This window comes from Cherax quadricarinatus, chromosome 18 (assembly GCF_038502225.1).
Source record: "Cherax quadricarinatus isolate ZL_2023a chromosome 18, ASM3850222v1, whole genome shotgun sequence".
NCBI classification, from domain to species: domain Eukaryota; kingdom Metazoa; phylum Arthropoda; class Malacostraca; order Decapoda; family Parastacidae; genus Cherax; species Cherax quadricarinatus.
In genome coordinates, this window is record NC_091309.1 from 15,060,633 (window position 1) to 15,073,824 (window position 13,192).

General features: G+C 42.2%; 1 protein-coding gene across 1 annotated transcript in view; it reads right to left on the reverse strand.

The window, feature by feature from the left end:
* Positions 1–613: 613 nt before the first annotated feature.
* LOC128689414 (uncharacterized) overlaps positions 614–13,192 on the reverse strand; it is an 82,048-nt gene continuing 69,469 nt past the window's right edge. Inside the window, exon 2 of the mRNA XM_053777652.2 lies at positions 614–5,376. The gene's annotated coding sequence lies outside the window, so the exon portion shown is untranslated. The remainder of the gene's footprint in view (positions 5,377–13,192) is intronic.

Genomic DNA, 13,192 nt, shown 5'->3' on the forward strand with positions numbered 1-13,192 from the left:
CAGATTAAAGTGTGTTATACATACTAGAGTACATGTAGTATACAGTAAAACCTAGCATGTTCCTGTAATATATATATACATATATATATATATATATATATATATATATATTATATATATATATATATATATATATGTAAAACTGGTCAATTAGCAAGAACTCATTTAAAATTAAGTCCTTTCTATATACGTTTAAAGATATATATTAATGTTGATATATAATTTTGCACCAAAAGGAACTTAGAAAACTTACCTATATATAACAAGAACAATATATAACCCAACTATATATTTTTGATTTGTTTACAGTATATATAAACAAACACAGTGAAATATATATATATATATATATATATTTTGGCGAAATTATATACACAAATTTTCACTTGTCCTATATATATATATATATATTCTGCCTATTCGGCACGACATATATATATATATATATATATATATATATATATATATATATATATATATATATATATATATATATATATATATATATATATATATATATATATATATATATATATATATATATATATATATATATATATATATATATATATATATATATATATATATATATATATATATTATATATATATACTGTCACTAGTAAACAGTATAGACAGACCTTGTATAGCAAGCCATCCTCACCCAAGCCTGCAGATCTCAACGTTCCCTGGGCTTGTCCATACGCCATGATGGGGTGAGGTAATGGTATAAAATACCCACAAAATAAGACACAGACACACATGCAGTTACATGAAAGCTTAATGACGTTGCGAACACACACGGACGAAAATTGTCAATCAGGCTTCAACGTAACTATTCCTCAAACATGACGCTGTCAGACGCCTTTTTAGTTTACTTAGGCCTGATCAAATAGGTTTATGTAACCTCAAGTTACATAATTACAGGGAACGTTCAGAAATTGACGCTTGGAAACACTCAAGGAAACCAACATATACGAGAATAAGCTGCAACTGTTGCAAGGTCCGTGTCAACATGCTGAAAAGGGTAACTACTGTATATGGACTCAATATTCAGATTTCTCATATTTTCATTATCATTATTATTAATAATGCTATCATTAATATTAATATTACATATTATTATTATTGTGGCGGAGCTTACGGGCTGAGGTTTGAGAAACTCATATTAGGAGAGTGAATTGCATAGAAGAATGATTCTCATGGCACGGATAGCTCTCTACTACGGGTTATACTTTGTATATACACCGAGATGTATAAGTTTCTCAGTATATATGTACTGAGAATTTATCTTAATCAGTATTTTAGGGATTAACGTGTTCTTGACTGGCAGTGAATAATTATATACAGCCTTAAATAACAAAAAAGGCACAATACCGTGACTGGAACGATACACAAATATCCAAGTCGGATCGAAACGTCGTCGTAAGCTCCTCTCTTCTATGTGCGGGATATTTGTGTATATACAGCCTTAATGACATTCGTGAAGCCGATAGGCTTTAAACCTCATTAACCAGTCAACCTTTATTAATCTCCCCAGGCTCCCTCAATGAATATACGCGGAGTTTACCCTAATTCCTGTCTTAGGGATTAAGGTATTCTTAACTGGTGTACAGGTGATATGCAGTCTTAATGTCCAGTGTGTAGTCGCTAGGCTTTCAGCCTAATAAACTAATCAATTTTCTTACACAGCACAAACTTTCTCACAAGTTATATAATACACGTACAAGATGGTGATGCAGGTGTGTGCGTGGATGCGGGCGTGGGTGAGTGCAGGCGTGAGTGTGGGTGTGGGAGAGAAAGCACTGCCCAATTTTAAAATATATTAGGATGTAATGGGTAAGGAGGGCATGGAGACAGGAAGTCACAACTCTGGGAGGGAGGCAGGGCAGCTTCACCGGAATGCACGGCTCTCTGATTACGTCGTTTTCTCTTAATTATTTGTTACGTCAAATAATTTAGTCAACACAAATAATTAGAGATAAAAGATCATTAACTGTAGACAAATTCAGATGTAGTACTGGACACCCTTTTGGGGCCTAGTACTTTAGCCTTTTGTGTATCCATATGCTCTTGCGCTACCGTCCACGGGATGGATATGACCAGCACAATAAACTAGCCACTTCGGCGGCAAAATCTGAATCTTTTGTGACACACGCACACATCAGTGGGAACATGGTGATGACGCAAAGAGTACTTGGGGGGGCAGGAATACTGTTCGAGAGCCGGGAAACGGGTGCACGAGAGTACTTGTAGAAGCTACAAGATCATAAAAGGGCTACAGGGATGTAACTTTTCTTAAGTCAGGATACTGAATGACCTGGATGATGAAGTCGTGATTTGGGAGACTACATTCACGGGTTTAAGAATAGGTATGACAGGGCCAACCCTGCTCACTAAAATATTTATTCAACCTATTTTTAAAACCACTCAAAATTTAATCTAGTCCTGCCTCTTCACTGACGTGAAGAGGCAGGACCCCTACAACCACAAATAAACGAGTACACTGGAGACAGCTAGGCTGAGAGGACCAGGTATGATACACTAGACATGAGCCACAGCAGCCCGTCTTTTCACAATCGTTAACATTTCACTGTTGTAAATTATTATTATTATTATTATTATTATCAAAAAGAAGCGCTAAGCCACAAGGGCTATACAGCGCTGCTTCACTGTTGTAAAGACAGTGGAAATCTGACTTGGAGTTATGTCTGTTTTGCCCAGTGGCTGCCCGCGTGGTCTCAAGACAAAACTTTTTATCTCATTTATTTAATGTAGAAAGTGTCAGGGGCCAAAGACTGTTCAACTGCCTCCCATTATACATAATCCAGATTACCAATAGACCTCTAGCTGTCTTCAAGAGGGAGATGGACAGGCACCTAAAGTCAGTATCTGACCAGCGGGGCTGTGGATCGTACGTTGGATTGCGTGCGGCTGGCAGTAACAGCCTGGCTGATCAGACCCTGATCCACTGTGAGACCTGGTCATGGACCGGGTCGCGGGGGCGTTAACCCCCAGGTATACTCCAGAAAATTTGCTGAAAATCCTATATGAGAGATCCACATAGATGCTTTGAATAATAATGGACTTTTATTAAAACATGTAATAAAACGTTTTCCTAAAACTGCAACCATACATACATACACCGAGAGATGTATTTCTCTCTCTCTTTAATCCCTAATTTAGGGATTAAAGTGTTCCTGCCAGGTGGTGACGAGGTTGCGTACAGCTTTCAGAGACACGTAAGTTCCTCCGTCTTCTAATATGTTCATTTTTCCACTATAATCTACCTTGTCCATAACTACTATCGCATTTGCTTTGTCTGTTTTGTAAGGTGAAGTCCAGGATCTTTCTTTAATTCATGGTATAACTTAACAAATCTTTGAGGGCAATTGTGTTGCAATAAACCCCATTACCCATCCATGCAAATTGTAAAGCCACCCAATGTAAGCTCAATGTATTCTGATGAGATAAACATGTCTGTCTCTAAGAGGATGATGATGGGTTACCCAGGGAGACGTCAGAGAGTATTTCCTCGGTCTCAGGCTGGTTGAATGACCTTGACGAGATAGAGGCATCTTCCATGCATAGTTTCAAAAGTAATTATGAAAGCACTGTAGGCCAGACTCCAGTAGATTATAATATTTATGTGGAAGTGTTAAACCCAAGTGTCATACAGCTCCTGGGTAACTGAAAGTAATCAGGTTTGGGCCCAGGAAAGGGAGGATGGATTTAACTCCTTGACTCAAGAGCCCTTCATTGACATCAATGCATATCCCCTCGAGGAGGCAGGGCCTGGAGCTATGCTTTGATCCTCCACAAACGGAAGTAGGTGAATACATACAAGTGAGCACATAGAAGTACAGATAAGTACATTAGTGTATTATTGTAGTCAGGAAAAGCGCTAAACTCGCACTGATGGTAGCACCCTGCAAGAGCGGCAACAACACCACTCACTGCAGCGGAAAGTACTTTAAAATCTAACAATAACTAAAGCAACGTTCCTTAGACTGTGACCCACATTACGGTGAAAATGAGAGCGAAGGGACATGTCGGGTTCCGGGTCAGCCAGACAGTTATGGGGGGTGGTGGTGGTGGTGGTGGTTGTTGGTGAGGTGGTGGTGGTTGCGTATTGTTGTTGTTGTGGTGGTGACAGGCTGTGCTAGTAGGTGTGGTGGTGACAGGCTGTGCTAGTAGGTGTGGGGGTGACAGTGTGGTTTGCAAGGTAGTGGGCGTGGTTGGGGGTTTAGTGGATGGCGAGATTGGGCGGGGTGGCCCTAGTACCAGGTTGCACCATCCTCCCTCAGCGTGCTTCCTTCATCCAGGTACGCTGCTGCTGCTGTTGTTATTGCTGCTGCTGCTGGTACCTGCAGCGGCCAGGATCTGCTTCATGCACCACCCATGTTTCTATTTACTTATTCATAAGAGAATATCAGGTGACGTAGCACATGATGGTGACTCAATGGGACGTGATGGCCCACTCATTGGGGCGTGATGACCCACTCAATGGAACGTGATGAGACCCACTCAGTGGGACGTGATGACCCACTCAATGGGATGTGATGGCCCACTCAGTGGGATGTGATGACTCAGTCAAATGAGCCAGAGACCCTCTGGTCTTGTCGGTATATCTTGGTTTCAGTCGGAGACCATCAGATGAAGAGGGCCTCCGATTGACGCCGAAACAGAAATTTCTGACCCGTCTTTCATATTACGTCCAAGCAATTAGTCACTTTGCATCGCTCAGCGTTAGTGCTATTTTAATTCAAACACTGATATTTCAGCAAGAAATAGCGACGGGTCACCATCCGGCAAACACCCGTATCAGGACTTCGTTCCTGGCGAATATTTAAAAAAAGCGAGGAATATCTTGACCGCTGCTTCACGTAGCGTGCTTTGATACCTTGGCATTCTGAGATTACGACTACACTTAGTCTATACACCAGTGTGTACCCTCGGTGTATACACTAGTGTGTATTCTCGGTATGTACACTATTGTGTACACTCAGTCTTTACACCAGTGTGTACACTCAGTCTATACTCGAGTGCGTTACATATACACACCAGTGCGTATACGGAAGTCTATACACCAGTGCGTATACTAAAGTCTATACAGCAATACATATACTAAAGTCTATACACCAGTGTATATACTAAAGTCTATACACCAGTGCATACTAATGTATGTACAGTCACTAATGCCTAACTGGCGGGACGAAACGTGCGCTGCGCGTTGCTGGTTCCGAGCACATGCTCTGTGGACGCTGGTGGCTCCTGAGCGTACGTGTCATGTCCGTTCCATAGCGCATGTGCACTCTCCGTAGATGGTCCCCGAGTCCCGTAGTAGTAGTAGTAGGCTGGCCGACGCTCCCTCCACCTGGAATTATAATATTTATTTTAGACACGAGCGCATCATCAAATCCGAACTTTACGTGGAGTCAATAAATGAAAAAAATATTAAATTCTGTATTTGGCCATTCAGTGGATAGGAGAATACTGAATACTATTTTTGGAGATTCAGTAAGTGGAAGAATATATAATTCCATGTTTATAGATAGAAAAATATCGAGTTTAGTTACATATTCAACAGATGGAAGAATGTTGAATTCCATGTTTACAGATTCAGTAGATGTAAGGATATTAAACTACGTACTTACAGATTCAATGGATGATAGAATATTGAATTCCATGTTTACAGATTCAGCAGATAGAAGGACATTAAACTCTGTGTTTACAGATTCACCAGATGATAGAATATCGAATTCCGTGTTTACAGATTCAATAGATGATAGAATATCGAATTCCGTGTTTACAGATTCAATAGATAGAAGAACATTATGTTACTATTGTAAATAAAGAACAAACAGAGGTGTATAGACACTGGTGGCCAGAGTGATAAGAAAATAAAGGCCGGTGCTGCTCACACCCAACCCTTTTCATGTATTGAATAAAAACTCACAATACTTTGGCTGGAACAATACACACTTAAGAGATTAAAACTTATGTATGACGATGTTTCGGTCAGATTCGGACCATTAACAAGTCACACTTGTGGATGGTTCAAGTCGGACCGAAACGTCGTCATTAGTTTGCATCTCGAAAGTTATTTGTATCTTCTAATGAATTTTTTTAACCCCTTGCGGACAAGGGGCCCAACACTGACTCGTGTGGAACGCCACTTGTGTCAACAATGTTATACTCTTTATTCATGCTTATCTGTTGTCTTTCAGTCAACTAGGCCTCAATCGAGAAACTAATTGTGACGGTTTCTCCAGTACTAATACAAACATACACAGCTAAATTACAGACATATATAGTACACTGGGGTCAGGTTAAATAGTTTTTCCTCCATTACCCTGCCCTGCCCATTTCTTCGCCTCTTTCCTAAGTCAGTAAGTACTCCAGACGTAAAATGTGTGTAGAGAATGATAAATACATTATATCTTCAATGCAAAAGAATACGTGAATATTTAGGTAAGATCACTGACATTCATGAGGAATCTAAACACGTTGTGATTCAGCTTCGTGGTAACATCTAACACCCATACACAGAATCTGTTAGTGATAATTTATAATGGTGGTAATACCTGAATATTGCAGCTGGAACTGATAATGCCTATGGTGGATCAACTATTTATTGGACAGTACTACTCACAGCATGAGTGGCACTTCCCAATGCTGTCCTTAAGGCAGTATGTCAACTCACAGGATGAGTGAGGCTGTCTAAGAAATTCCACCTTCAGGACAAAATGTAAAAAAAAAAAAAAAAAAAAAAAAAAAAAAAAAAAAAAAAAAAAAAAAAAAAACTTGCGTAACACTGACATTTATATTTGACTTTCTTGTCGAAAATACGAAGTTATCTAGGTGGTTTATGGACCTCCCGCCGATCACTGGGGTGTAACATTAATATCTGAACATGTTTTGTTTTTCATTTAATAGTTCTGACCAGGGCTGGACATGCTGCTTAACAAAATGGCATATATTAGATACAACGCAGTGCTCGGATGCCATTTACTTAACATTTAAACACTTCCAGCGGAAGTTTGCTAACATAATGACATGTCGCACAGAATATAAATTCCAGTAGGACTGGAGGTACTAACGAAGGATACACAATCTCCAGCAGGACTGGAGGTACTAACGAAGGATATATAATTTCCAACAGGACTGGAGGTACTAACGAAAAATATATAACTTCCAGCAGGATTGGAGGTACTAACGAAGAATATATAATTTCCAGCAGGACTAGAGGTACTAACGAAGGATACGTAACCTCCAGCAGGACTGGAGGCACTAACGAAGGATACGTAACCTCCAGCAGGACTGGAGGCACTAACGAAGGATACGTAACCTCCAGCAGGACTGGAGGTACTAACGAAGGATACACAATCTCCAGCAGGACTGGAGGTACTAACGAAGGATATATAATTTCCAGCAGGACTAGAGGTACTAACGAAGGATACGTAACCTCCAGCAGGACTGGAGGCACTAACGAAGGATACGTAACCTCCAGCAGGACTGGAGGTACTAACGAAGGATACACAATCTCCAGCAGGACTGGAGGTACTAACGAAGGATATATAATTTCCAGCAGGACTAGAGGTACTAACGAAGGATACGTAACCTCCAGCAGGACTGGAGGCACTAACGAAGGATACGTAACCTCCAGCAGGACTGGAGGTACTAACGAAGAATATACAACTTCCAGCAGGATTGGAGGTATTAACATATTTGTACAGTGGTTGTTTTCCGGATACGACCTACAACAGTCAGCTAGCACACAGGCCAGGAGCCACGACACGACCCCTGAAACCACAAGTAGGTGAGTACACAGGTGCCTGGTTTTACTGTGAGGTGTGCAGGGGCAACAGAGGTAACTGGAAACATTGGCGGGGTGTGGTGTGGGTCACTGGGATTAACATCAAAATGGTATACAATACCGACAGGTTGTTAGGTAAGACACATATGCAACAGTTAGACAACTTTATTCCGAAACGTTTCGCCTACACAGTAGGCTTCTTCTGTATTCGACTGAAGAAGCCTACTGTGTAGGCGAAACGTTTCGGAATAAAGTTGTCTAACTGTTGCATATGTGTCTTACCTCACTGGGATTAGTTGAGCGGGGTGTAACTGGGGTGAGGATGATTGGACGCAGAGAAGGGGGGATTAAATATGATATTTGAACATAAGAACATAAGAACGAAGGAACACTGCAGCAGGCCTACTGGCCCATGCGAGGCAGGTCCAAGTCTCCTACCGGCTTAAGCCAATGCACCCAACCTAGTCAGGTCAGGTCACCTTGACTTAAGGGAGGAACACGGCAACCGTCCTGGTAGCACAAGCTAATCAGGTCCAACTCACACCCACCCACACCCACTCATGTATTTATCCAACCTATTTTTAAAGCTACACAACGTTCTGGCCTCTAGGACTGTACTTGGGAGTTTGTTCCACTCATCCACAACTCTATTACCAAACCAGTACTTTCCTATATCCTTCCTGAATCTGAATTTTTCTAACTTAAAACCATTGCTGCGAGTCCTGTCTAGGCTAGATATTTTCAGCACACTATTTACATCCCCTTTATTTATTCCTGTCTTCCATTTATACACCTCAATCATATCCCCCCTAATTCTACGTCTTTCTAGAGAGTGCAGATTCAGGGCCCTTAGTCTATCCTCATAGGGAAGGTTTCTGATACATGGGATCAACTTTGTCATCCTCCTTTGTACATTTTCCAGAGCATTTATATCCATTCTGTAATACGGTGACCAAAACTGTGCAGCATAATCTAAATGAGGCCTAACCAAGGATGTATAGAGTTGAAGAACAACCTGAGGACTTATTATTTATGCTTCTTGATATGAAGCCAAGGATTCTATTAGCTTTATTGCGAACACTTATGCACTGTTGTCTTGGTTTCAGATTACTGCTAACCAGAACTCCTAAATCTTTTTCGCAATCCGTAATATTAAGATCTACATTATTTAGTTTATATGTGGCACTGTTATTGTCCTGTCCAATATTTAGAACTTTGCATTTGTCTATATTAAACTGCATCTGCCACCTCTCCGACCACTGCATCAGTCTATTCAAATCTTCCTGGAGTGCTCTAATGTCCTCGTCAGAATGAATTCGACGGCCTATTTTGGTGTCATCGGCAAACTTGCTGATGTCGCTCTTTATGCCCTCATCTATGTCGTTTATGTATATTGTGAACAGCAGGGGGGCCAACACTGACCCCTGTGGAACACCGCTCGTGACGCTTCCCCACTCTGATTTCTCCCCATTTATGCAAACTCTCTGCTGCCTATTTGTCAACCATGCCTCTATCCAGGAAAAATTTTCTCCTCCTATTCCATGTGCCTTAATTTTCCTCAATAGTCTCTGATGTGGGACCCTGTCAAAAGCCTTACTGAAGTCCATATACACAATATCATATTCATTACCATGATCTACCTCCTCAAATACCTTAGTGAAAAAAGTTAATAAATTCGTAAGGCAGGAACGCCCCTTTGTAAAACCATGCTGAGATTCGTTGATTAATTTATACTTTTCAAGGTGGCTACGAACTGCCTCGGCAATTATTGATTCCATAAATTTTCCCACTATGGAGGTTAGGCTTATTGGTCTATAGTTCGAAGCTAAGGACCTGTCACCTGCTTTGAAAATAGGTATCACATTTGCCATTTTCCACTTATCTGGCACCATGCCAGTTTGTAGTGATATGTTGAAAAGATTAGCCAAAGGTTTGCTAAGCTCCTCTTTACATTCCTTTAGAACCCTTGCATACAGTTCATCAGGGCCTGGGGATTTGTTAGGTTTTAATTTATCTATTTGCCTAAGGACTATGTCACTTGTGACCCTAATCGTGCACAGTTTATTATCGTCCTGTTCCACATAATTTATCATTTCTGGAATATCGCTGGTATCCTCCTGTGTAAAAACTGAGAGGAAGTATGTGTTAAAACTTCTACACATTTCCTTATCACTGTCAGTGAGCTGACCCGAGGAACTTTTGAGTGAACCTATCTTGTCCCTGATCTTACTTCTGTATACCTGAAAGAATCCTTTTGGGTTAGTCTTCGAATCTCTTGCATTTGAAGGTGTGGTGAGCAGTGAGGGAGATGGGGGTGAGCAGTGAGGGAGATGGGGGTGAGTAGTAAGGGAGATGGGGTGCCCTGTGGGGGGGAGGGGAGGAATGTACAGGGTAAATCCCACTGTTAGTTAACGGAGCCCAAGGTGAACCACTCGATCCCCCCACCCCTCCACCAACACTATCACCACGCCTCCTCCAACACTACCACCACCCCTCCTCCAACACTACCACAACATCCTCCTCTAACACTACCACAACATCCTCCTCCAGCACTACCACAACATCCTCCTCTAACACTACCACAACATCCTCCTCTAACACTACCACAACATCCTCCTCCAGCACTACCACAACATCCTCCTCTAACACTACCACAACATCCTCCTCTAACACTACCACAACATCCTCCTCCAGCACTACCACAACATCCTCCTCTAACACTACCACAACATCCTCCTCCAACACTACCACAACATCCTCCTCTAACACTACCACAACATCCTCCTCTAACACTACCACAACATCCTCCTCTAACACTACCACAACATCCTCCTCTAACACTACCACAACATCCTCCTCCAACACTGTCCCGACATACTCCTCCAACATCATGTCTAGCTGCAGTGCTTATTTGCATTACTCCATCGCCCACCTCACCTTCTTCCCCCATGTCTTTCTATTTCGTGGTGGTGGCGGCGATGGTGATGGTGGTGGTAGTTGTGGTTTTGGTGGCGGTGGTTGTGGTGGTGATGGCGGTAGTGGTGATGGCGGTAGTGGTGGTGGTGGTTGTCGCGGTGGTCGTGGTGGTGGTGGCGGTGGGTAAGCAACTCACAGAGTATAAACATACTAACTGATGATCTGTTTCTGTCTGATTCTCTCTCTCTGTTTCTCTCTGTCTCTCTCTCTCTTTCTCACCCCTATGAAACTCCGTGGCAGGCGCTGGAACACAAATGGATGGAAAGGCTATTTCGCTAAGATCTGTAACACTGGAAGCTCATATACACCGAGAGGTGTATGTCTCGCAGTACAAATACACTGAAAGTTTACCTTAATCCATATTTTAGAGATTAAAGTACTACTCTTGACGCCTGCAGCCTTAATGACTCTCGGCTTTAAACCCAGCAAACCAGTGTACAACACTGGAACAATTGCCCCTCTGAAGTGCAGAAAAAAACATAAGAAAGAAGTAGCACTGCAGCAGACCTACTGGCCCTTGCTAGGCAGGTTCCAATCACACCCAGTCATGTTATTAGGGAAAAAAAAGTGAAGTCCTGCAAGAATGGTTAGAACACACACATGATATAACTAGTCTCTATGCATGACATAGCAGAGACCATGAGTGAGTGGGCAGAGACCATGAGTGAGTGGGCAGAGACCATGAGTGGGCAGAAACCATGAACGAGAAGGCAGAGACCATGAATGAGTAGGCAGAGACCATGAGTGAGTGGGCAGAGACCATAAGTGAGTAGGCAGAGACCATGAGTGAGTGGGCAGAGACCATGAGTGAGTGGGCAGAAACCATGAGTGAGTGGGCAGAGACCATGAGTGAGTGGGCAGAAACCATGAGTGAGTAGGCAGAGACCATGAGTCTGTGGGCAGAGACCATGAATGAGTGGGCAGAGACCATGAATGAGTAGGCAGAGACCATGAGTGGGCCGAGACCATGAATGAGTAGGCAGAGGCCATGAGTGGGCAGAGACCATGAATGAGTAGGCAGAGGCCATGAGTGAGTGGGCAGAGACCATGAATGAGTGGGCAGAGACCATGCATGAGTGGGCAGAGACCATGAATGAGTAGGCAGAGACCATGAATGAGTAGGCAGAGACCATGAATGAGTGGGCAGAGACCATGAATGAGTAGGCAGAGACCATGAATGAGTAGGCAGAGACCATGAATGAGTGGGCAGAGACCATGAATGAGTAGGCAGAGACCATGAATGAGTAGGCAGAGACCATGAGTGAGTAGGTGCTGTGCTGTAAGATGGTGATGGCACCGTCACTCTGGAGAGACAGTTCCGTCCCAGCTTAGGTTGTTGGGTTGGCAATGCTCCACCCGGACTACGGTATTTAATGATGGCACGAGATTAGTGATTCCAGTGATAGATACAGTGGAGTTGCTTAAGTATTAACAGTGGTAGAAATAATATTTGAGCAGCAGTTGTTATTGTAGAGTCATGCCATCCATCCACTATCACTCTTACTGTCATGTGGTATACTACCGTCAGTTCTCTGTTTTATATCAGCAATGTGTCAGGAGAGAAAACTATCTGATACCCGTCCCCAACTCTCTCTCTCTCTCTCTCTCTCTCTCTCTCTCTCTCTCTCTCTCTCTCTCTCTCTCTCTCTCTCTCTCAAGAGGTGAAGTGAGTAGCACTGAAGGAAGTTCATGGAGTACGTAGAGAGGACGGAAAGAACATAAGACGGAACACTGCGGCAAACCTACTGGCCCATGCGAGGCAGGTCCAAGTCGCAACATAGTCAGGCCCAGGTCATATCCACTTAAGGAAGGAGCACGGCCTCAGATTTACAAGCACTGTTCTCTGAACCATTAATCTACTACTACCACAAGTTAGTCAGGTCCAACTTACACCCACTTATGTATTTATCTAACCTATTTTTGAAACTACACAACGTTTTAGCTTATATGACGGTACTCGGGAGTTTGTTCCACTCATCCACAACTCTGTTACCAAACCAGTGCTTTCCTATATCCTTCCTGAATCTGATTTTTTCAACTTGAAACCATTGCTGCGAGCCCTGTCTTGGCTAGATATTTTTAGCCTGCTATTTACATCCCCTTTATTTATAGCTGTTTTCCATTTATACACCTCAATCATATCCCCCTAATTCTACGCTTTTCTAAGAGTGCAGATTCAGGGCCTCAGTCTATCATAGGAAGATTTCTGATACATGGGATCAACTTCGTCATCCTCTTTTGCACTGTTTTTCCAGTGCATTTATATCCATTCTGTAATACGGTGACTAGAACTGTGCAGCATAATCTAAATAAGGCCTAACTAAGGATATATAGTTGAAGAACAACCTGAGGACTTCTATTATTTATGCTTCTTGATATGAATCCAAGGATTCTGTTC